The sequence below is a fragment of the Typopeltis vanoorti genome, chromosome 22 (genome assembly GCF_054136105.1).
Source record: "Typopeltis vanoorti isolate ZY-2024b chromosome 22, IOZ_Tvanoo_1.0, whole genome shotgun sequence".
NCBI lineage: Eukaryota > Metazoa > Arthropoda > Arachnida > Uropygi > Thelyphonidae > Typopeltis > Typopeltis vanoorti.
In genome coordinates, this window is record NC_143570.1 from 90,333,193 (window position 1) to 90,359,133 (window position 25,941).

Genomic DNA, 25,941 nt, shown 5'->3' on the forward strand with positions numbered 1-25,941 from the left:
CTTTTCGAGAATTTAGATAGCTAAATTATTTCACAGAGTGATATTAGGAGTAGCGCCTCTTATAGTTGTTCATTTACAGTAGGGTTATTACATTAATCACAGTGTAATTTTAGATTTTTGGATGTTTTCGTCGTTTTCACGAGGAGTGAGAGAGCTACGATAATCAGAACGACATCGAATGGTGGCACTTTTATAAAAATCTTAGGAGTATGTCAAAAGTTAGTACTTTTGTATGACTTGTCAACTTGTTTGGCTTGTAATAACTCTACAAACTACACAATTTTGCCACTATGAATGATAGGATTGAAACCAAAACTGAAGAATTTAACACTTTAATAGAGATCCTAAATATCAAATTTTATTAAATTCAATCCATCCAGTTTCTTGAATACATCGTCAATCCCAAATTTTATTAAATTCCATCTACCTGGAGGGTTGTTGTTGAGTATAAATTCGACACGTTCATCATTCGTAATCACAATTAAAGCTGGAGCTGTTTTTGTTATTTTGTCAAGAAATAATTTCCTATTGCCATTCAGATGATAATGGTACAGTTGAAATGACTCAAAAATTTTAATAGTGATATAAATACTAAATTTAATTACATTCCATGAAACTCCGGAGGAATTATTATCATCATCATCATCATCATCATCATCTCGAATCGATTTGCTAGTTGTAGCAGTTTTGCAGCGGGCTAATTTGTAGTGTAAAAAAGGGGAAATCATTTCAAATTGTTTTGCCCATGAAAACAGACTTATAAAAAAAAATAATAAATAAATAAATCGTTAATCGTTCATTAATCAATCACTCTTGAGTAGGGTTGGTACAACTACAAAAATCAATATTGCCGTGTATTCATGTATTAAATACATATCGTAATGATAAGCTCCTTGTTGATAAGCAGAAAATAATTCTGGGGTGGGATATTTGTCGATATTTATCGACATGTTGATATCGACACTTGTCGATATTTCTGTTGTTTTTTGCGAGAACCATCATGATGTCTGTGACATTTCTTTATTTAAAGAGCTATGTAGAGTAGTGGTACTTTTGAAAAAAGCGGTAAAAGTGTGTCAAAATTTGTAGCCTTGTTTTCGACTCATGTTTGGTTCATGTACTCTAGACATATTATTTTGTTGTGCAACTAATTTTTTTAGCACAAACTCAAAAATTTAACTAGTCCCCCCCCCCCTCTCCCCATAGGGATTGTTTTTGCAGCATGAGAACCTGTAGACTGCAGCAGTTTTTTTCCAGGCAACGCTAAGTTCGCCGGAGTTTACCCATTGAACATTGTAAATATGTAAGACGGAGTTTTTTTAAGCCTCCACAGGATGGACAATCAAAATCATCTACTGACTTACAAACATTCTTGGTATTGGGATGCAGATTATAAGTATTTCTGTTAAGGACAAATGAACTGCATTTTTTTATTGCAAAATAGGCAAACTGACATAGAAATGCCTACACCTGATGAAAACAGTGATACTTTATAGTTTCCATTCTTCGATTATTGTAAAAAAAATAAATAAATAAAACGCAACTTTCCTAAAAGGGATTAGTGGGCACTGAAAGTAAGAAAGCAGAAGTAAGAACAAAGAAAATGAGTATATGGTATTAATAGTTGATTGAACAAAAGATTAAGTCCTCAGTGAACGTGACTTACAGAGGACGGTGAGTGGACAGAATAAAATATGGAGAGTTTAATATATTTAGAAATGTCCATGAAAGGAGAAAGGGAGCACTCAGATGAATTGTGTCCTCTCAGAATGATGATCTGACTAGGCAACACTGATAATGGCTTTGAAGTTGTCGGCTGTCAGATGGAAGCAAACTGGTGTTCCGAGGATTGTTGCCTCGACCTTGGAATGTTTGGAGAGGATATGAAATGGCTAGACAGATAAAATATTAGCAGCCAAGAGGAGAACGATCATCGTCATCATGGGAGATTTTAATTGTATTCATTTAAGGAAGAGAAAACACATCACTCTCAGTGGATGAGAGTAATTATGCAGTTGAAACATGGAAACTGGTCAGGCAGGCACATAGAATTACAAAGCAGGAATGAAAATCATGATATGAGAAAATAGTGGTGGAGAGATCTACAAACTGCTTACTCTAAAAAGGTGGACCTACATTCTTAGAAACGGAGCAACAACAGAGAAGTGGGAAGCAGATTAATAATCAGATCAGGCAAGAGCTGCGAAGAGGTATGAGCACGAAACTAGTATTTGCATAAAGAGTATAAAGCATATGACAAGCAATGTAACAGGTATAGTAATGAAAAAGATAATGAAATATGAAAAGAAGCTGTCGGAACAGGGAGTTCTTTCTGACTAGTTATATGGCCAATAAATAAGGAAGGATAAATATGGAAGAACGATCCTGATTGCTGCAGATGGTACTAGTGACAGCAACAGAAGATATAGTGGCAGTATTCAATAAATATTTCTTCAAGGTATTTCATATTGAGAGGAGGACGATAGCATGGAAAGGATATAAGTAACTAAAAGTTAACGAGCATCAGAGATTTCAAATATTAATTTTTGCTTGTTTAGGTTAAGGGATATTACACCCCATATAGTTTCATAGCCGAATAAGAAACTCAAAGAGTTTCATGCCGAATATAGTAGAAACTATATGAAGTTCGGCGATTCCAAGCGTAAGCAAATACCTGGATACTGCAGCAACTGACCCTAAAGGTAGTGCAAGCTGAGGCAACTCGTGTCAAAGGTGGAGCAAGCTTCGATCACTATTCTTGATATTTACCCATAATGTGAACTTAGCTCCTAGGAGCTGTATTATTGTTCAACATTATGAGAGAAGGTCACTACCCAGAACGGTTTCAACCTTTATTATATGTCGCCGAATTGAAGCCTTTGGCTCTTCATATATCTAATAATTTATTAGGCCACCTCATGGCAAAACTCGTAGAAGGGTCGAAGTTCTGTTAGCTACAAACTTGATATTAACTAGGTCTGCCTACTCACTGATGAGACCTCAATAAAGGTTGAAACCGGTCTGGGAACGAAAAACGTTACTTTCCAAGAAGAAAAATCTTGCCACCCCCAGTATGTGACTGGCTGACCATTACAAATGTTCCTCACCTTTTGTGGAAATCGAATTCAAATGTTCCCAATTGAAGGACAAATGTCACATCGTTTCTACTACGCAGTAATGTTAATACCAGACAGTGTCCTTAACCTGGTTGTTCGTTGAGAATCTTCAACAGAGAAAGAGAGGGAGAGAGAGAAAATAACTCAGCAGTGGAAAAACAGTGTCATTGCATGAAATGGAAACCCAGTTCATGCGGAACTGTCGATCAGTTTTTGTTGCATTGGTGAGAGTGAACATATTGGAGAGGTTAATCAGAGTGAGAATAAGATACTGAGTTAATGAAAATTAAAAAGAAACACACACACAAAGGAAATCTGTAAATGTAATTGGGCTACATTTTATAATAGGAAGACAGCATTGGACAGCAGGATCGTAACCCACTAAGCAATTAAGGCCTAGGAGCGGCAAAAATCAGAAAAATTGAATCTCAACCATAAAAAACATAGCATTTTTGTTTTTGATTTTGCACATTTTCTTGAATTTAGAAGCGCATATACCATAATAACAGCCCTGCAAGACAGAGATGTATACACGGTAAAATATGTGGAATTTGCGAAGGCGTTTGAGAGAATGCCATAACAAATTGGAATTGAGAATGGATGGTTGATGGTTGGCTTAGCTGCTGAGTTCCGGGCATCGATTGGAACATGAATCAGCACAAAAACATCCAGAACCGAGTCTCACAACATAAGTTTCCATGGTAGGACTGCAATACGCAAGTCCCACATTATCCGAACCAATATGCAGTGTCGTCTTCAGTGGTGCAAAGAACGTGTAGAGTGTTATGGAGCGACGAATCACGCTACACACTACTGAGCAGATAGACGTGTGTGGGTGTGACAGATGCCCGGTGAACGTCTCTTACCAGAGTGTGTAACCCTAACTATGAAATTCGAAGGTGGCGGTGTGATGGTATGGTCCTGATTTGACTTCGGACCTCATTTTATGGTGACACGAATATTGAACTCCGAGAGGTATCTGAATATTCTGGACAATGCATTGCTTCCTACTTTGTGGCGTTTCTACGGAAAACTGACCATTGTCTGTTTCAGCAAAACGGTGCACAGTGTCATAAGGCTGCTGTTGTAACTGCGTGGTTTGTGGACATGAAATTTACCACACTTGACTGGGATGAACTTGAGGTGGGCTACATACGTGTGTGTGTGTGTATATATATATATATATATATATATATATATATATATACAGAACTCGTGATTTGCTGTACTGGGCTTTGCTGCTTGTGTTTGGTAGTAATATACGAGGGGGGGGGTCTGGAAAGTACTGATAAACATCTAGAACCAAATGATATTAAAGCAACTGATATAATCACAAGAAGAACATACTAGCAGCAGAGAAGGTAACTTATGTTCTTATATTCTTATATCCTCGTATGTTCTTTGTTGTGGTTATATCAGTTGCTTTAATATCATTCTTGTTCTAGGTGTTTATCAGAACTTTCCAGACGTCTCCCCTCTCCGTATAACATGTATGATGTGCCGTAAAAAATTATACTAAGAAAAACCTCCCACAACTATAATAATAATAATAATAATAATAATAATAATAATAATAATAATAATAATAATAATAATAATAATAATAATAATAATAATTATTATTATTATTATTATTATTATTATTATTATTATTATTATTATTATTATTATTATTATTATTCCTGATACCTCCAAGGAGTCCGAAGACTCATCGCGGAAGGACACTTACGGGAGGACACCTCCACCACCACAACTAGTATTTTTTGTCTGTAAATTGCGTGTGTTCTGAAGGGCCGATTTGTCTGTATGCAAGATGAATGGTTGGGAAACAGTGCTGTAGATAGTAACGTTACGCATTGTACTTCGACAGAGAGAAAGAAAGAGAGAGAATACGTAAGCGTACTATATAGCATGTTTTCATGCGTTGAAGGGAGTATTTAAATAACAATGTCGTGGTTAACAATTATTTTACTATCAATTAATTTAAGATAATTGAACTTACATTTTACAGTATTTTCCAACTAGTTTCATTAAAGACCCCTTGTTGAATAGATGAGTAAATATAAATATACGCAGTTCAAAACGATCACGCTGATCAATTAATGCTCTCAATTTGTAGTCTGCGCTTAAATGACCTCCAAAATGGCTACCGCAAGAGGGCAGGTACACCAGGCAGTCTGAGCCATGTCTCCTAAGGGCACTGTTAGTGTATCAGCTGGTAGGAAGGATGAAACCTTTAATGAAACCAACTAGTTTCATTAAAGACCCCTTGTTGAATAGATGAGTAAATATAAATATACGCAGTTCAAAACGATCACGCTGATCAATTAATGCTCTCAATTTGTAGTCTGCGCTTAAATGACCTCCAAAATGGCTACCGCAAGAGGGCAGGTACACCAGGCAGTCTGAGCCATGTCTCCTAAGGGCACTGTTAGTGTATCAGCTGGTAGGAAGGTGGGTTTTATCTGTTAGTCATCGACCGTTCGGCGACGTTAGTGTAGTTTGTGTGAGAAATCAGAGAATTCTCGACGCCAGAATATGTGTTTGGAAGGGAGTGTCAAAGAAACTCTTGCCGTTGTCTTTGTGAGTTTATCTTCTGTAGGATCGAGGTTGCTGTTACTCGTAAATCACATTCATTAACAGGTACTGTTTACTTTCCTAACGAATAGGCGTTTATTTATGTTGTTATTGTTGTCTTTCCAAGTATTTTATAGTAATATCATTTTTCTACCATCATTCAAAACGACAATTTCAGCTAATTGAAGTATTCCTTTGCTTCAATGTACATTGCTTGAGTATGTATGTATGCAGGAAGAACTGCTAATGTAAGTGCTAAATGCCTACAGAACACGTGTTTTAAACACATTGAAGTCTAAAAAATAACAGCTTTATTACTCTTTAAATAAATGCAAATAATATAAATAATAGATTTAGTTTAGCTTGCTTAATTGGAAAACCAGCAGTGGAAGAATAAGCGGTACTTAGATGTGTTGTTAAACCTATTATAACGCTAACAGTGTTTTTGTTTTTGTTTTTTATTCCTTGTAAATAAAATCATTAAAAAAAAAGCATGAAATATATTTTCAGATGACCTAGAAATTACGAATAAAATATACTCTGAAAGGATGCGTTGCTTCATCCTCGTGAATTTTCTCCTTATTTAACGACTAGAGTATTCGAATTTTGCTGAATACAGTTTCTGTTATAGAGAAACTACTTCACTTATTTAAATATGATTTATGTTTTATGAAGGTGTCTTCATGCTGTTTATATAGCATCAATTTTTTATAATGCTGTTAAATATACGCATTCCTAACATGGATTAAACTCATAATGAAGCAGTAAAAATTTTAAAATTCGCTTCCAGTTTCCATGAATCTAACTTGCATTTTATGTGAAAAGTAATTAAACTGAGAGCAGAACGATTTCAATAGACTGGCTATGTGAGCAGGATTGTGTGAGGATTTCATGAGAATTGAAGTTTAGGGTATACATTTCAAAACTGTTGAAGAGGACTCGGAAGCCCCTTGAAATAGTGTGGACAGTTAGAGACAATACAGAACTTTAATCGAAATGCACACGAACTATTTCGCATGTGTTTGCCATGGGATCAAACACAGGAGAAAGTTCTGGAAAGAGGTCAGAGGAAGAAAGTAACATAAACATTTGCAATATTAGCCATAATGATAGATTTAGATAATTCTGGAGCACCACGGATACCCCCCCCCCAGCCAAACACATACATAGGGTCAACTTTGGAAAAGGTGATATTTATTAAATTACTACAACTTTATTACTATATTACTATATTAAATTACTACTATAATTCTACTAGTACTACTAATACTACTACTAAATTCTACTATATTAAATTACTACAACTTTCTACAAAGATGATATATAGTTGAGCAATAAGTTGTTCAGAAAAGAAGTTTTTCAGACAATTTTATGAGGATATGATGGGAGCGGGGCCAATATGTTGGGTTTGGAAGGGGCGGATGGATATACAAACACCGAATGAGTTTAAGATGCGATATGATAGATATTCTAAATTGTTGCGCCTTTCGCGATGTCTTTTGCTTCCAATTTTTTTTTTTTTTTAAATATTTGGCAGTTTATTTTCATTAAGAGAAGTTACTCGTACATATCTATTTGAAAAGTTTTTAATAAAATCGGTTATAAATTCTTCAGAGTGCTGCACAAGCCTTGTTAAATAATTAGAAGTTTTAGTAAAACTTTAATTTTGAGGCTTTCTGATGGATGTGTTCTTAGAGTACATAGATGACTGGAAATTGACTACCACAGAAAATGTACATTGCCTGCAAAACTGGCACAAATATTGGCGTGCTTTTGCAAACGATACGAAAAACACATTGTTATTGTCTAAGTAGCTTTTGTATCAACTTGAACTTACTGTATTTCGAGTTTAGCACTCCTGACCAATGTATGTTAGCAGCGAAGCTGCTGATGTACGACTCAGAGGTTATTGTGATGTGTTTTTCTTTGATTATTATTTGGTTTCCCGACTAGGCGATTTGAGTTACTATGCAACGAAAGGCTTCCTTGGGTATCATTAGTGTGCACGACAAAAACTGGTTTCCCTTCTTTATTTCCACTGATCAATATGAAAAAAATACTGATATTGGTTGTTAACTCTAACACAAATTATCCCATTCACTCGGGACTTTTTCTTAACTAGTTCACCTGATAAATATATTTCTTGTTAATTCAGACCATAACTTCATCTACGTGTCCTGTTCTATGGAGGAGGCAGGATAACCTCTAATTTCTACTCTTCCTTGGTCTGATTATTGATTCTGTTTTTCTGATCGGAAACTTCTGACTGACAATTATTCAAGCCTTGGATAATTTGTCTACAACTATTTATCCAAACAGTCCAAGAAAAAAAAAATTGACATAGCTCTCAAGTGAATTAAGAAAGAAACTTCAGCTTCGCGCAGACTACTTAAGATTATACATCTGTTAAAAAATAAAAATCAACAAATCCTCATTGTAGCCCGTATAAGAACCAAACACTGAAAATTTGCCTGCTGCTTACGGCTGTGTCTTTTCCTGCCCTTCCACCATTCTACTACTCTTAAATCCCAATGATACTGTCATATCATCAACCAAAGTTAAGGCTGACAACTGTCATTGGTCTTCTCCTCTAGCTAAAACTTAAGTAAATCGCTTCCCATTATACCAAGAGTATCTCACTACATTCACCCGTTTTTTTTTTCCCCAGAAATACATCAGAAAAAATGTTAATCATATCGCTCCTCTCCAATTATGCTTATGATTTGTACTTTAGACCTCTCCTACATGGTTTGTACAATATTTCATACTCCTCTATATTCATCCCAATGAATGCAAAGAAAAGTCAGTCATCAAACTATTGTTCCATAGCGCTTTCTCCAATGCTTTTGAAAATACTGAAAAAGGTCATTATTGATCAACTTCTCGATCCCTTGGAGATCAGCTGGTAATCACCAATATGTTCCATGTCCCTCGCTTCACCACAGATTTCTTAGCCAGAATATCCACTTTTAGATACGAGTCTTAGGTTGGATAAACTCGAGTAACCCTTAATATTTCCAGATCATATGAACGAGGTCTACTTACCAAATTATCATCTTGTCGTGTGTCTTCCAGAACCTCCGTAGCTACTTGGTATAGACGAACTCCTTTGAAAGACCAGGTTCGAAAGATTTGCGTTCGAATCCAAGACGCCTAGAACGTTTATCAGGGTTCTCAATTGTAGGTGAATTAGCCGATCTCATGTCGAGGTGAAGTGTTTTTCCTCCACGAAACTTTTTTTTCCCCCCGTCTCGCAACCACGAAAACTAGCCAGTAGAACACACGTACGAGGGTGGTCTGAAATGCTCTCGGCTTCAACCATACATGGCAACACTATCGAGGAATTTTTTTTTCTAAGTTGGTACATTTGTCATAAGCATCTATGTGAAATTGCAAGTCATTCTATCAAGTAGTTTGTTTTATACAACTGTCTGGAGCAAAAATGTTGTCTGTACCCTTGAAATGGATAAAATTGAGTATCGCGCAGTAAAAGAAGGTTTAAACCTAAAAGAAATTCATTCGAAGTTCATAAAAGTTTATCGACCTTCGTTTTCGACAATTAAGAAATGGGCTACCGAGTTTAAACGTGGCCGTACTAGCCTTGAAGATGATTGGAAGTCATTCTATCAAGTAGTTTGTTTTATACAGCTGTCTGAAGTACGTCCAAAAAGTGTAACAACACCAGAAATCATTGATCAAATGCACGATGTGGCATTGGATGACCGGCGAGTCAAAGTGTGTGAAATTGCTGAGACTATAGGCATTTCAAAAGAACGTGTAGGATATATTTTGCACGAAGAATTGCATATGAAAAAGCTTTGTATAAGATGGGTGCTGCGCTTGCTCACAGCAGATCAAAAACGCACCCGCATGAAAATCTCTGAATAGTGCTTGGAGCATTTTAATAAGAATAAAACTGATTTTGTGCGTCGATGTTTTACTATGGATGAGAATTGGATTCACCATTACACACCAGAATCCAAACAGCAGTGAAAACAGAGGACAGAAGTCGGTTGTTCAACGCCAAAGAAGACAAAGTCGGTTCCATCAGCAGGAAAGGTTATGGCATCGGGTTTTGGAATGCTAAAGGCATTTAGTTTATTAATTATCTTGAAAAGGGTAAAATAATAACCGGGGAATATTATTCCGATCTTTTAACCAGACTAGACGCAAAATTCAGGAGAAAAGACTTGGTTTGCAGAAGGAAAAAAATCATCTTTCATCAGGACAATGCACCTGCCCACAAAAGTGTTTTGGCAATGGGAAAAATTAAGGGATCTGCAGTATGAATTGTTGGAACATTCACCCTATTCCTCAGATTTGACTCCCTCTGACTTCTGTCTTTTCCCAAAACAAAAACTCTTCCTTGCTGGTCAGCGTTTTTCTTCGAATCAAGAGGTAATCTCAGCAGTAAAGGGGTATTTTGCAGATCTTACTGAGAACCACTACAGATACGGGATATTGGCGCTGGAGCATCTCTAGAATAAATGCATTAGTCTTAAGGGAGATTATGTTGAAAAATAAAAATAAGTTTGAAATTATAAATTCGTTTTTCATTGTTAGGCTAAGAACTTTTCAGGATCACATTTAAAAATTAGTTAATATGCGTGAATCTCATGACCGTTGTTAGGGTATATGTCGCCCCTAAGCAAACTATTATTCTGCCCCTAAATTCAAGAAATGATATAAAATTTTAAATAATAATAATAATAAACCCTCCAGTGATTTTATGACTGAGATATAATTTTACATATATTGTATGACAGTTTCTGCTGTCCTCCAAACGTGCCGCTTCTAGGCATTATCTTGAGTTGCTTACGACCCCTCTGGAAAAATCATTCTAACAACACATGAAATAAACTCTTTCTTATAGTCATTAACGTTTCTTTTTTTTTATTATATATATATATATATATATAAAGTTCAACGACGTTACTTGTTTTCCTTCGGTCGCTTTTGTATTTTAGAAATATTCGTGTCAGAATAGTAGTCTAAACCCTTTTTTTTCAACCTGTGGTCCGCCTACTGGTGCCGATCCGCAAAAATTTCCTGGTGGTCCGCCAAAAATTTCTTCGTCTCTCAGAAACAACGCTCCAGCAACGTATATCAAATTTTCTAACCTCAAAGCAGCAGCAGATGTCGCACTAGCTAAAAATTGTAATTTTATAACATTGGTTTTAATAAATAAAATACTATCTACATTGGTTTATGTTTCTGTCTTAGCCGTCAGCCGGTCCGCGAAATATTTCTCCTATTTTCCCCTGTCCGCAGGTGTAAAAAGGTTGAAGAACGCTGGTCTAAACTAGAACATTGGTACTTCATAAATAACAGCTCAATAAAGATTCGGTTATCATGTTCACGAACGCTTGCCTTTAAGATGGATGCGCACAGTAAGGCACGTCCTGGAGCTGTGCTCACTGTGTTAATTTAACACTAATTCAACCTTGAAATAAACCATACTTCTTAAAATTTAATTTATTAACTTAATACTTGCAGATGTAGATTATTTTTAACGTGCAAACTCAGGATTAAAATAAACTGTTTCCGCATTTAATTATTATTAAATTCAAACTTTTTTAATCATTTACTTCCTGTTGTAGTTTATATTTCGTTTAAATTTATCATCAATTAGTACAGTGGGAAAACCACCATTCCACTTAAATTTAGCAGAAAACACATTCCTAACTCTCCTTTAATTGTGTAAAGGCGGTGAAGCTGCGGAAAGGTATTTCGCTTAGCTCTTATCCTTCACCTCCCCCTCATTCTTATCTTAAAATTTCCCATCTTATCTGATGTAGGCAGTTGCAATTTATTCGGCTTCATAATTAGATGTCATTGCGTCAGGAATATCTTGATAAACTAGCCTCTGCCATCAGACCATAGGTGCTCACGCTTGCTATCAGTAATCGGAAGCTCTCCTGGACACGAACTGATATCAAGAAAGGTTTCATGTGAACTTTCTCACGGTTTGCTGTGAAGCAGCCAAGAAGAAACGCAAGAGTCGGGGGTTGACAGAGTTTGTCAAGCGTATCCGACTCTGTTCATTTTATATATGTTTTTTTATTACTTTCACCTTACCTAAGCATTACCTATGATACAAGTCAACGGAAACGTCTCCTAACACTAGGCTTGTTAGGAGACTCTCATCTATTGTATGGTGGTAGAATTTTGCGGTGTAGCTGGGAAACGTCATGGCCAGTGGCTTTGTGAATTAGGTAGTGATATCTTCAAGAAATGCCCCTGTACATAGTCCCTGCATTTTTTTTTTGGCTTATATGATTTTAATTATTAATAAATATATTAATAAATATAATAAATAAAATCTTGCAGTAAAGATTAAAATGTCTCTAAAATAAATGCAGTTCACATCAGAGAAGGATATTATTTTAGGTATCGATAACACCTGTCTACAGTTTTGGGAGAGGTAAGATTTTTTTGTTCACTAAAAGCTGTTTGTGTGCACCGTGAATTCCCCCCCCCCCCTCTCTCTCTCTTTGAACAAGTGTCTACCACTGTTGACACTGTAACATTCACATGCATATGGATAAAAGTTTCATTAAATTTTTTGTCTAATGCAATATTTCATTCTATAGTTGAGTCTGACAAGTATTGAAAATTCTTGAGTTTTTGAATACGGAGATCTGACATTTACCTAGAGTCTACACGAAGGAAGCTAAGACATGGTTATTTTTTTATTCCATTATTATCTATTATCATTTTTTTTTTGAAGATCTAAAATTGTTGATTCGAAAATTCCTCGCGTCGTGAAGAGCAGATTTGGATTCTGGTCTTTCCAACAAGGATATTTGTTTGTTCATGTTATTTGCACGAAAATAGATTAGATTGTCAAATTGTTCGATTATATGGGAATTGAAACTCATTAAGGCTAATCATATTATTTTCAATATTGTTAGTGATTTAGTTGTGTAACACCTATTTGGGATTATGTTTATAGTTTTCTGTATGTGTTACTTTTGTTTCGGAATCTTTTCATTTTGGTTTCAGTTAATATTTTGATTGAAATCGTGGATCAACAAATATTTGAGAGAAAGTTACTTCTCTTTCACATAGACTTTCTGTGGGTTGCTTCTTTAGATAATGATTACGCGACCCTTTCTAATCGGAAAATTTTCATTTTTTATAATGAAAATATCTATCTCTCTGTAACTTTTACACACCCACCCGCCCACCCACACACACAGTAAAAAAAAAAAAAAAAAATTATCGTTATTTACCTCTGGAATAATCGTCTGAAAGACATTTGTATCGAATTTATTTGATTTTATTTTTTTTTTCACAAAAGTTTCATGTAATGGATGGTATGGGATCAGACAGTTAAAAAAAAAAAACCATAAAAATTATTAGGCTCAATAACGAAAATTGCTTCAAAATGAAAAGATTCATTTAATCCATTTACAGTAATTGAAAAATACACTTTTCATGGCATTCTAGTTTGTAATAATAATTTATTAAGCTTCAGTTGTAGTTTAATTCGTTATACTTGTTGTTGAAGTCCCATAATCAATAATACTTTATATGTTAAGATGGTGATTGTAGAGATCGAATTGTAAGCGCTAGGGGCCCCTCAAAAGGTCCATATTCTGTCGCTGACTTGTGTCTCTTTTTCCCCAATGTAAAAGCCATAAATTAAGGACGTTCAAAGATGACTGCTGCTTTGGTTCAGGATAATTTTGCCGTCCTCTCCTTAACTTTAACGACTCTAAATTAAAATCGGTTGTCATTCCAAACTGGTGTCATGATGACGGCTACCATACTGGTGTCATGATGGCATTCAACTCCTGTTAGCGCAAAGATGCTAACGGAGTTAAACTATAAAACTACTAAGTGTGAATATATTGAGGTCATTATATTGATGATATAACAAATTTCTTGTATCGATGTGAATTTATTATTTATAGCAGAAAATTGTCCAAATGTCGGATTGCGATCTGTGAGCGCAAAATTTCATGGACCGCTGGTGATTTGAGCTTACTTTAATAATTTAATGGCCTTGCTTAACTAGTTTAACCATTAAATGAAGTAATTATTTTTATTTTGCATTTTTGTTCTTCCTCAATTCTGATATAGCGCATTTAACAAGTTTGCATGACTAAGCCGATCAATGAATGCGCATTTCTCTATGTTAGCAGTGAAATGCAGGTCGTGAGCTTTTTAAAAATTTAAATTTAAATGTAAAACAAAAAAGGGAAGTAAATGACTGTAGACCATAAAAAGGTAACTAATATTTCATAGCCGTATTCTTGTATATTCTATAATGCATTAGCATTATCTGAACAACTGCACCACTAATCCAATTGAAGTAGTCCTAAAAAGGGGGGTAGTCTGCTGGGATTGTGATTAATTTATATGCTTTACCAAAGAATTCTACATGTTCCTCCCAATTCCGTAAATAACAACCACGAAAAGTGCAAAGGGAACTAGGTTATATGTGGAAAAAGACAAACTTCCTAAGTGTTTCCAGATCTGTTTGCATTTTATATCTTAGTGTACGCAACTTAACTTAAATGGTTGCTTTTGATATCTCGTGCTTTGAATCTCGTCTACGACGCGGGGACCTTTATAATAGCTTTATCTTTGTTAGCTGCTCATCCGGATTTGGATGAATTCTTCCAAAAATTCAGGTTTTCAACCTTGCAAAACAGACGTTATACACTGGCCTTAAGCCTTAGTCGTGTCGGCCTTAATTCTAAACACTTTAATCGAATAACTCAACTCTTGCTATCTTTGAGACGTTTGATTATGTTGGGCACAAAGCCTAATAAGCCACTTCTGTTATTATTATTATTATTACGTGATCCATCCAGGGAGTCCAAAGACTCATCGAGGGAGAACACCTACTCTACATCTCCCTGTCTCCACCACTCAATTCACCAACTACAACGAACCGCAACTACACCAACGCCATCTACTGCCCACCACCTCCACCACCACTAGTATTCTCACAGACAATCACACATCCATGCCCAGGGCGGGATTCGAACCCGTAGCCTTTTGGCTGGGGAGCGGATACGCAACCAGGTTATGGTCGTATTTGATCACGAAACTGAAAATAATGCCTGGGTACTGCAGATCTTCATCAATTTTCTCCAATTGACTGCAAATTCAAGCTACAGTGTTTCTTATTAGGCAAAATACTTTACAATGTACTGCACTTTTCGTTTGACAAAGGATTCACTAAACAGATCAAGAAAGTTTCCAGAATATGCAGATCTCCATTAATTTGCTCCAATTGACTGCCAATTCAAGCTACAGTGTTTCTGATTATGTACACTGAACTTTTCATTTGATAAAGCATTCACTAAACAGATCGAGAAAATTTCCAGATAAACTTCTTGAAACCTAAATTCTATCTCTAAGCTATCCTTTAGTTAGTTTGTTTGTTTTGAATTTACGGACAAAGCAACTATGGCTTTGGGGCCAGTGTACTATGTCTGTTAATTGTGCGTGCTCTTTTGACCAGTTTGCCTGTTCTGCGGAATGAAAATCCCAATTTTACGGGTTGAAAACGCCTCGCCACCTCCAACTTTAGTGGGATCAATCTTGTTAATTCAATAATAGCAAAGTTCAATCCTGTCGTAGATTCTGCAGCATCAATAACAACAACAAACTCCCCTACTTTTCTAGTGTTATTTTGATAAGGGTTCGAGGTTATATTGTGAGTGGTCTTGTAATGTAGCCTTCGTGTAAAATTAGTGATTTTTTTAATCTGTTTTATTGTGTTTTTTTTTTCTTAGAAAATTAGTGTACATTTTCGTGTTTTTAGAGTATTTAGTATGTTTATAACATTTTTACTTTGATATTGTCGGCAGCGCCCACGCGACGAACAGTTGCGGGAAAGACTACGTTGTCCGGCGATATGTATGTATGTATGTATGTGTGTATGTGTGTGTGTGTATGTATGTATGTATGTATGTATGTATGTATGTATGTATGTATGTATGTATGTATGTATGTATGTATGTGTGTGTATGTGTGTGTGTGTGTGTGTGTGTGTGTGTGTGTGTGTGTGTGTGTGTGTGTGTGTGTGTGTGTGTGTGTGTGTGTGTGTGTGTGTGTGTGTGTGTGTGTGTGTGTGTGTGTGAGAGAGAGAGAGAGAGAGAGAGAGAGAGAGAGAGAGAGAGAGAGAGAGAGAGAGAGAGAGAGTATATTAAGTGTTTCAAAAGTGAGTGACTGTTAGGTGAAGAGAACTCAACAAACACCGATGGTAAATGATGTTATTAATGTCGAATGTTCGGCCTTTGGAATAGAGGAGAACAAAATGGATTTTAATAAAGAAATAGCGCACTTAAATGTTATCCTTCATAGGACAAAGCGCGAAATTGAAAAATTGCAGAAGCAACAATAGTTAAGCAGGGCTGAAAAAAGAAAGAAACAAGTGATTCGAAGTAATAATAAAGACCGACCGAACCAACAAGAAAAACAAGTTAAGGAGAAAATTATTATGGAGACTCAATGATCAGAGGAGTGCAGATTATATCCTCTCTCTCTTTCTCCTATCGACCAATTTCTGCAAATTGCATTTTCTCAATCTGTCTTCATACTCAACATTCCAGAGATCCGAAACCATCTTAGTCAATCATCTCTGGACCCTTTCCAATACATCTTCATCTTTTTGAAACCCAGGTGACCAAATCTATGCACAGTAATCCATATACATGTATGTTCTGATCAAAGCCTTATACAAGGGTACCATAACATCCTTTTCACGTCAGTGCCCTCTGCATCATTCTCATTATCTGCTGTGTTGTCCTCAAAATTTTAGGTCCTTGTCTACAATCACTCCCAGATGCTTCATCTCCTCTACCACTTCCAAGATACTTCCACTGATTGTGTACTCTACATCCCATCTCTGCTTCCCAAATTTTAAATACACTGTGTAATATTGAATTGACATCTCCACTCATTTACCCATTCAGCCAGTGTATTCAAGTCGTCTTGCAAAGCTACATTATCCACTCTACTCCTGATAGCTCTTTTCAACTTTGCATCATCTGCAAACAATTGCATATCACCATTCAGACCTCTCCCAATATCATTCACATACACCACTTGAGGTACACTATTAATTTTCCTCTTCTGGGATATTGCTCCTCCATAGACAACTCGCTGCTACCTATCTATCAGATAGCCAATTTCCAATCCAGTGAACTAATTTATTGTTTAGCCCCATCCGTTCCAATTTAATTACGAGATTGTCGTGTGGCAATTTATCAAACGCCTTTGCAAAATATAAACATACCACTGTGTATGCATCAACCCTTGTCCAATGCATTTGTCACTTTATTATTATAGGTAAGCAGATTGCTAAAACACGATCTTCCTATAACAATTTCCATGCTGGCCACCAAACAGTATTTTTCTGACTTCTCAACCGAATTTTGAATCTTGATCCTAACTTACCACAACTCCAGACACATAGACTAGCCTATAATTCAAAGTCCTAGTCTTATCGCCTCCCTTATGAATGGAACAATTTTACCCTCTTTCTATTCCTTTATAACTTGGCCCAGTGCAAGACTCAACTTATTACAAAGATATGTAAAAGCTGTTGTTAACTCCTGGAAACTCTCAATTCTCTCAAAACAGGTCGTGATGTAGTAGCAAGTCCTACAGCCTTATTTACATTAGGTTTATTCAGTTCCTCACATACCTCCTGATTGCTTACTAACAGTTCCTCCTCCTCCTACTACTCCTTTCCCACTGCATGATGTCACATTCACAAGAATGAAATATCTTTATAAATCGCTCATTAAATACCTGAACTATATCCTCTGCAGCTGTTATCATTCCTCAATTTTCACCAATCAGTGCCATCCTTCCATAAGCATTCTTTCTTCTACTGTCAATATATCGAAAAAAATCCCTAGTATTTTTTTTAGCCGCATTTGCTTACTGCTGCTCATACTGCACTTTTGCTACCCTTATCAAGCGAGTCACCTTCCTTGCCTACTCTTTGTACTTCTCATGCAACTGGTTGTTATAATCACTCATCTTGTGCTGCTTCCATAATACCTTCTTCCAAATTGCACACCTTTCGATTCATCCATTTCACACCTACTCTATTTTTTTTAACCCTCTTGACCTTTGGAATACATTCCAATATTGCCTCCACCAGTAGGACCCAAGCGGCATTGATATCCTTTCCATCTAGATCCTCCTCTTTTCAATTTATTGCCGCAAGCTGTTTCCTGAGCTTTTCATAATTATCAGCCTTATAATTCCACATATATCCCTTTCTAACAGACGTCCTCAAATGACTGGTCATTCTCACCGAATGGTGGAAGATTTGATACCCCATTTATAATAACATCATCTATTGAGATCATAAAATCTGACCAATCACTGATCACTGACCAATACCATTGATCAGTGCCGTACTTAGCTTTTTATGGGCCCTGTGTAAGATTTTATTTTTGTCCCCCTTTTTTTTTTGTTTTGGAAAAAAATAAAAAAACAAATACGATAGAAATAGATCTGTTATTTTTTAACTTTAACCATGAACGTTACGGAATCGGCCTCCATGGCGGCAATATTTAAAATTCGAAAATGAAAATATAATATTGATTAATTTTTGATACACCATTTCAGGCCCCCTTTGTCCTGTGCCTGTGCACCTGTCTGGTTACGGCACTGCCTTTGATCCTCGTACCCTTTGTTACGTACTGCCGAAGCCTTAGGCAGTAAAACAGTTACCTTAAACCCTAAGGTAACTGTTTCTTAAAAAACTCCAGAAATTCATTTTCTTTGCTTCCAAATTTTGATTTCAGTCTATATCACCATGCAACCGGATTATGGGATTTAGATTATGAGGACAGATTGCGAGTATCTGGATTACAGACTGGTTAACAGGAGAAAGAAAGATAAATATGATAGAGGTATGATAACTTTTGAATGGGATTATAGGATATCGTCTGATATTTTTCGTTATATGGAAGGTGGGGAGAGAACACGGTGGCATCCATGAAAGTTAAGTTTGTTCCCAGTTAAGAAAGGGCTAGTAAGAGCTAGGGTTGTTCTCTCACAGAGCAGTGAGTGGAACAGTTTGGCTTTAGGGGTAGTGAGTATATATATTGTGAATGAATTTAAGAGAAGGTATAACAGTTGGTTTGGGTGACTTATAGCCTCTCTCGATGAGTCCTTGACTCCCTGGAGGTCTCAGATAATAATAATAATAATATCATACGGTAGCGGAAGTTTTTTCCCTAGCGGAAACTGGATTGTATTACTGTGAAACATGTTAAGACTTCCCGGTAGTTATTAATGGACATCTTATGCCCAGCTGTCTGAAAAACATGGAACCAAGCGGCGATTCCGGCAACCAAAACAAAATAATAATAAATAAAGCACTGTAAGATAAGACATGTATAAACGTGGAAAACAAGTTTTTAGTACTATTTCATGACAAACAAAAGAAAACTTACGACCTAAGCGGATGAATACAGATTTCGAGCACTGCGTGAGCTGAATCACTACAGTAACGTGGGTTGCGATCGTTATTGGTGTTATTTAATGTGAGAAATGACGGGAATTTAGTATATAAATCATTTCTCCTTTTTGTTATTTTTTGCTGGTGGGAAGTAAGTTTAACAAAATGTTAAAAATATTTTCATGAATAAACAAGTAGGAAGCCAGTTTTTTAGTATCATTTTTCAAGCTGACATCAGCATCATACAGTTTGTCAATTATCTAACTGTTCCACTTGCAGATATAATACTTTTGGATTACTCTTACTATTATTTATTGATTAAATTTTTTATTCCCAACGAATAGTAGACAAGTGTTTTTTCAGAGTGCAGCATCCTTACCACGGGAGTGCTGCTGTCATTTTTTAAGTTGATTCTGAGCAGATGATGCTGTACTCCTTTATGTTTTGATGTATAATAAATAGAGTTGCGTTGTACATTAAAACTATATTAACCCCATAAACATAGATTTTTAAGTATTTCAATTGCATTCAATTCGCAAAGCTTTGTTTTTTTAGTTAATTGTAGATACGTATATTTTATAGTCAGAAGATTGAAGAATGACTGCTTTTCCAGTCTGCTGAGCAATCTTACGGAAGTATGGATGATATCTTCCCTGTGGCAAGGCTCCTTGTAGGTTGCCTTGGGCAAACCTGGCTTTTTATTCCATGCCACGTTGAACTCGTTTATTCATCAGTGCTCCCGTTGTCGACTTGAAAGTACGAATGAATTTTGTTCCGAATGTGATAATGTTTTCAGATTATACCAGGTAAATTTCCAGTTGTCATATTGTACCATATTGTATACAAATAGTAGTGCGTAAATGTTTACAGTACATCAATGGCGGCTGTTTTGTAATAGTATACAGTTGGGAATAATATTTGTTTTTATTACAAATGTTTCCTGAAGTCATCATCATGGGAGTTGATAAACATTAATAACACTGGATTATAAATTTATACATTTATATTCTGAATTGTTACAGGAAAATTTACTTACCATTGTTGTCAAAGTAAGAGAAAATTGCATTCAAATATACTTTTGGGTGTATTATTTAGTTAAATAAATGATAAAAATTCTAAAGAATCCATCGTTAAGACTATTATAATCCACTCTATCTCTAAATAACCTCTTTGGACTTATGTAATCATGAAAATAAGCTGTTTCCACTCTACCTGGCAGCAAATTTTCTTATCAGATATATCTCTTCTCTCCCACTTAATACCTTGTTGTATTTCCATATTTATGTTGCTCTCTTCAGCAAGTGCCACTTTGTTTATTGTTTTCTCAGGAGTAGCAGCATAGAGGTGGATTGACTGTTTGATAGACGTATATGCTAATTAAATAAACATCCACATACCTGGTAGGTCACTAACACTTGCTTTACTGTTGGTTCCATATTAGTGTGCTTTGTTTCTTAACACATTAAAACTTAGATTAGTCTTTGCTGAGATCTAGAACTTTTTTGTTATTTTCTTTACTGATTTTAAAATTTCACAGTTAATTTTTTGGATCTTGTCATTGATTAAAAATCAGTCATAAAATTGGCTATTTTCTTTGAGTTGTTTATTCCTGTGCAGCTGCATTTTCTATCTGTGAAGTACTAATGTGAAATATATGGCTTTTTGTAGTCATCACTTGCTATATTACTGTACACACATAATTTATAATGGTCTTCTTCTTCAACAACAACAAAAAATTAAAGTAAAATAACTTTGATAATAATAATAATTATCTCACTTGGGCTTGTGTCCCCTTGATGAATTAAGCTGACCTTCAAATTCAACAAGACACTATCAGCTTAACAAATTCATTGCACAATACAAGGATGATCCTTTCATTTCAAATTTTGATTTCCTTTATTTTTTAACAACAAAAAAAATCACAGTAAAAAAAGCATTGTTCTCAAACATTTTACATATGTTTGAGAATTATGCATCTTAATTCACAACTCACAACAAAACTACAAAAAAATATGACAACAACTATTTAGAACTTAGTTTTGGTCCTTGACAAACAAAATTTAGCAAAGGCTATCAGTTTAACAAACACTAGTGAAAAGTATTATTACATTTTAATAGTGTTAAAAATAAAGTGAAATAACATTTTCAAAATAATATTCTTATATTTTATACAATTGGCATCAATCCGAGTGTACCTATTCAGGCAGAAATAGTCAAAGAAAGCTACTCTGCACTATTTCTCCCCCCCCCCCCCATGAAAGAGAATGACGACAAATAACATATTTCAGAGATACACACACACACAGGGTGGGCCAAAAGCTACTTTACTGATAACTCTTTTCTAAAGTTAATCGACATGCAACAGCTGCCATATTTCTTATCATCTAAAATAATAATAAAAAAAAATTCAAAAAAGATAATTAATTAAATATTTATAAATAAAATTAAAAAAAAAACAATATTACAGTAAAGTAACTTTTGGCTCACCTTCTATATAGAACAAAGATGTTGACAGTCTCCAAGTTATGCTTTACAGCCAGAAAGCATCCAAAGTTAGAGGTCCAGGCTTCCATGGAATCAGTTTGTGAAGCCATCGAGGAACCTTTTATTCAGTGTGAGTGGGTTCATAGCTGAATATGGTAAAAGTTAGGAGCAATTGCCTTGAAGCTATTTACTTCGTCCACTCTCTCACAAATGGTTATTTTCAGTCTTACGTCTCTTTTCCTGAATTGGCATCCATCATTTCTCTAATTTGCACAAAACATTTTAAAACATGAGCAGTTGCTGTTCTGCAAAAACCCAACAAGCCTGCTCTTCCTCTTTCATTCATTGCCTTTTGAAGTATATTCCAACTACAAGCTCAGTATCTATCGGTCCATTCTCTGTTTACTCTTGCGTACACACAGCACCAGTATACTATTCTGCATATGCACATTTTATGTGAGGTTGATGTATTAAATACTAACATGCATCAGATTTAAATTTAATTCACTTAGTGCAAACTGATCTGTGAGATGGCAAGCTTGCTGCTACTAATAAAGCAGATTGGTGCCTGTGTATAATGTTCTTTGAAACAAGTGGTAGAGTATCCACTCTCCAGCCAAAAGGCTGCAGGTTCGATTCTTGCTGTGAGCATGCATGGATGTTTGTTATTGTCTGTGAAAATACTAGTGTGGGCGGTAGATGGCATTCGTGTAGTTGCAGTTCGTTATAGTTGGTGGATTGAGTGGTGGAGACAGAGTTTCGAGTAGGTGCCCTCCTTTGATGAGTCTTTGGACTCCCTAGAGGTGTCACATAATAATAATAATTTTCAATAATAAGAATAATAATAATTATTATTATTGAAAAATTAGAAATGAAATTTTCCCAGTTATGAAATTCAGAACTGTAGTTGGTTTATCTTAAAAAGTATCAAATAATTCAAAAAAAAAAAAATAATAATAATAAAAATGGGATTAGTCCAAATTCAAACATTTCAATAGTGCAGGGGTGGCCAGACTTGCTTAAGGTAAGAACCACATGAACAAATATTGCTTACACATTTAATTGTTATATACATATTTAAAAAAAAAAATTATATTATTAAGAAATGCATGTATGTTATTTATAAACTGTCCATTTGTATTAGTCTCAAAAATCGCGTAGTACACATTTCTCTAACAAATGTTTTCCAAATCCCGACTTGATCATTGTTTTAACTGTATTGAGCCAATGTTGCTAATTTAGCTTTTTTTGGAACTAGATCTAGCTCCTTTTTTTTCTTCCCTAGCTCCAGAAATTTTAATCTAGCACCTAGCTCCAGAATTTGTTTCAGCTCTTTTTAGTTGTTTTCATAACCTACTCTTAAAGAAAATGTTTAAAAAGTTTTCCAGATGTTCACATTTGATAAAGAATTGTATTGTACGTTTGGTGCGAGTATCATCCACATTTCAAACGCACAATGATGTCAGTCAGTCATCTGGCCCAACAGTCTGCCGTTTTGCCACCTTTCAGTTGACAGTGCCGATACAAGTTAGTCTGTTGCACAGTGTTCTGGTTGGTAGTTACGATAAGTAAGTTTTCAGAGACTGATCGTAATTCACTGCAGTACAGTTGCATACCCTTCTTCAAAAATAAGCAAACAGACAAAGTGTACAAGCAAAATTTAGGAGAGAGTAGTTGCAAATGGAAATGTTTAGTAAATGGCTGTGCGAAGCTCCTGGTGATGCTACAAAAGGCCACTGTAAGTTTAGCAGATGTGATAGCTGCTAAATATTGCCCTTGTAAAGCATAGTGAAACTAAGAAGCATTCTGCTGCAGTTCCATATAAGGCTGTTCCTATTACAAATATGCTTGTGAAGAAATCTGATGAAACAGGAAACTTTGAAGGCAGCATAGCATAGCATTATCTCTTTGTGGTCACTCATCATTGAACAGTTGCAGTCATCTAGTAGATCTTTGCAAAAATATCATCCTGGACAGTCAAATTATGCCAAAGGCAAAAATGCACCAAACCAAGTGCTTTGCAATTGTAAAGAATATTCTAAGTGAGCATTTTGAAGATCTAATTGCAGATATTGGAGATGAAAATTTCAGCTTGCTAATAGATGAATCGAATAAAATCGCAGTGAATAAGATTTTAGGAATTGCCATCATTGATTATAGCAAGAAATTCAACAAATTTATGCACACATTTCTGAGCATGGTGGTTCTAGTGGTATTGTGGCTGCAATGAAAAAAGAGCTCTTGACCAAGAAACTGGACATTAAAAATCTCATTGCAATTGGAACAGACAATGCCAGTGTTAGGGTTGGTGTCAATAATGGCTTTTATGAACAACTGAAGGTAGATATTCTCTCCTTAATCTTAATTAGATGTGTATGCCATTCATTGCAACTTGCAGTGTCTCGGACTTGTGCAGAATCTTCCCCAAGAAAATTAAAATTTGTAGTTGCTGAAACGTATAAGTGGAGCAATAAATGGAGCAGAGCAGACAAGCAACGTACAAAGAGCTGTATGAAACTGTCAACGAAAATTATGCTCCTCTGAAAATTATAAGCAACTGTGCAATGAGGTGGCTTTCCAGTGAACCTGCAGTAGAAAGAATTCTCAGCCAGTGATTGGAATTAAAAACTCACTTTGAAGTTGTGAGGGTGACTGAGAAATGTTACAAAGTTCAAATTTTATGGGAGATGTACAAAGATGAAAGGAAGCTGTTGTAACTTTTATTTTTGCATCCTGTTCTAGTTCAAGTTCAGAAAGTTAACAAAATTTTCGAATCTAACAGTTTGAATAAGATGAGATTATTTGAAGACCTTTCTTGTTTGATTCACTCTATTGTTAATATGTTAGTATTATGTTCATCATCCAGATTAATATGTTAATCTGGATGATGGCAGACACATTTGTGGCTACCATCATCAAGAGTCAACCCTCTAGAGTCAGAGATTGATGACTATTTGGATCCTAAACCCAATCTTGGTTACAAATTTGAAAGAAAATTTTCAGAGATGATGATACAAAAGAAAATAACACCAAATGATGAGCACAATCTTAGAAATGGAGCAGCTTAAGCAAAGGCTGTCAGAAAACTTGAATATTTTAAGAATAATCTCTTCTTTTTATGTTGACAATATCCTAAAAGAACCCTGTTACTTAGAAATAATGCTAAAAACAGAAAAAGATGCTGCTGCTGAATACCAGTACAATAGTATCCACTTAAATAAATGGACAAATATAGAAAACACTGAGCTATTCTGAGCTGAAGTATAAGAATACAAAGATTCATCTGGAATGTATACATTTAAAGAAATTGCTCAGTGTGCGATAAGTTTATAATACTGCCAAATTCTAATGCAGAAGTTGAATGAATTTTTAGTTCCACAAATGTAGTTAAAACTAAATTAAGAAACAAGATAGAATTGCCAATACTGACAGTTATTTTGTCAGTCAAGTATGGTCTCAGGTGTAACAACAAGTGCTCTAAAGACTATTATTTACCAACATCTACACTGTGTAATATTGGAACGATGGTGATATATAATGAAGCTGAAAATCTAAGTGAAAATGCGAGTGAATTAAGCACAGAATACCATTTGGAAGATGTCTTTAGCCACTTAAATGCAAGTACCACTTCATCTTGAGTAAAGTAAGTAACTGAAAAGTATCTACTACTACTACTGAAATTTTAGCTTCAAATTTTTATTTTCAAGTCCTTTTTAACTCTTTTCTACTTTTTTTTTTAAGTTAAGATTTAGCTGTTTTAATAATTTTCCCTTGGCAACAATATATTGAGTGCATTTAATATACTCAATATAGTTAAAACAATGATAAACTATGGAAACATGTAAGAAAAATAGGCACATTTGCATTTTATTAACATATACTGAGACTGCCAAAAAATAGAAATAAAAGGGTAAAAACAAATTTTTAATGATATTTGTCTTAGTAAATGTCTGGTCAAAACATGGAACCAATAAAATTAGAGATATTTTAATCAGATACCACCTTATTAAATTATAGTCTTACTAGGGGGCTCTGCCCCTTGCCTCCTATGGCACTCCTCTCCTCGTGTTCCGGACTGGTAGGCCGGTTCTTGAATTCTGATGATTCGAATTGCGAAGATCGACACTAAGGGGCTACTCTGAGTGTCGAGTCTTCAAAAGGGGGCTCTGCCCCCCCCCCCCCCGGCGCCTACGGCACCCAATCCCCCCCCACGTTTTGGACTGGTAGGTCGGTTCTCCTTGAATTCTAATGACTCGACACTCAGGGAAGCCCCTGAGTTTCAAACAACTTGAAAAAAAGTTGCATAAAAAGGCTTAT

The 25,941-nt window shown here is 35.5% G+C and overlaps 1 protein-coding gene across 6 annotated transcripts in view; it reads left to right on the forward strand.

The window, feature by feature from the left end:
• LOC150094561 (transmembrane protein 198-like) overlaps nt 1–25,941 on the forward strand; it is a 261,654-nt gene that overhangs the window by 9,523 nt on the left and 226,190 nt on the right. For 5 of the 6 annotated variants that reach the window (XM_090411785.1, XM_090411783.1, XM_090411787.1 and 2 more), the window contains exon 2: nt 19,723–19,946. The gene's annotated coding sequence lies outside the window, so the exon portion shown is untranslated. Of the gene's footprint in view, nt 1–19,204; nt 19,292–19,722; nt 19,947–25,941 lie in introns of those variants that run through there. The other variant, XM_090411786.1, reaches the window with a different exon arrangement.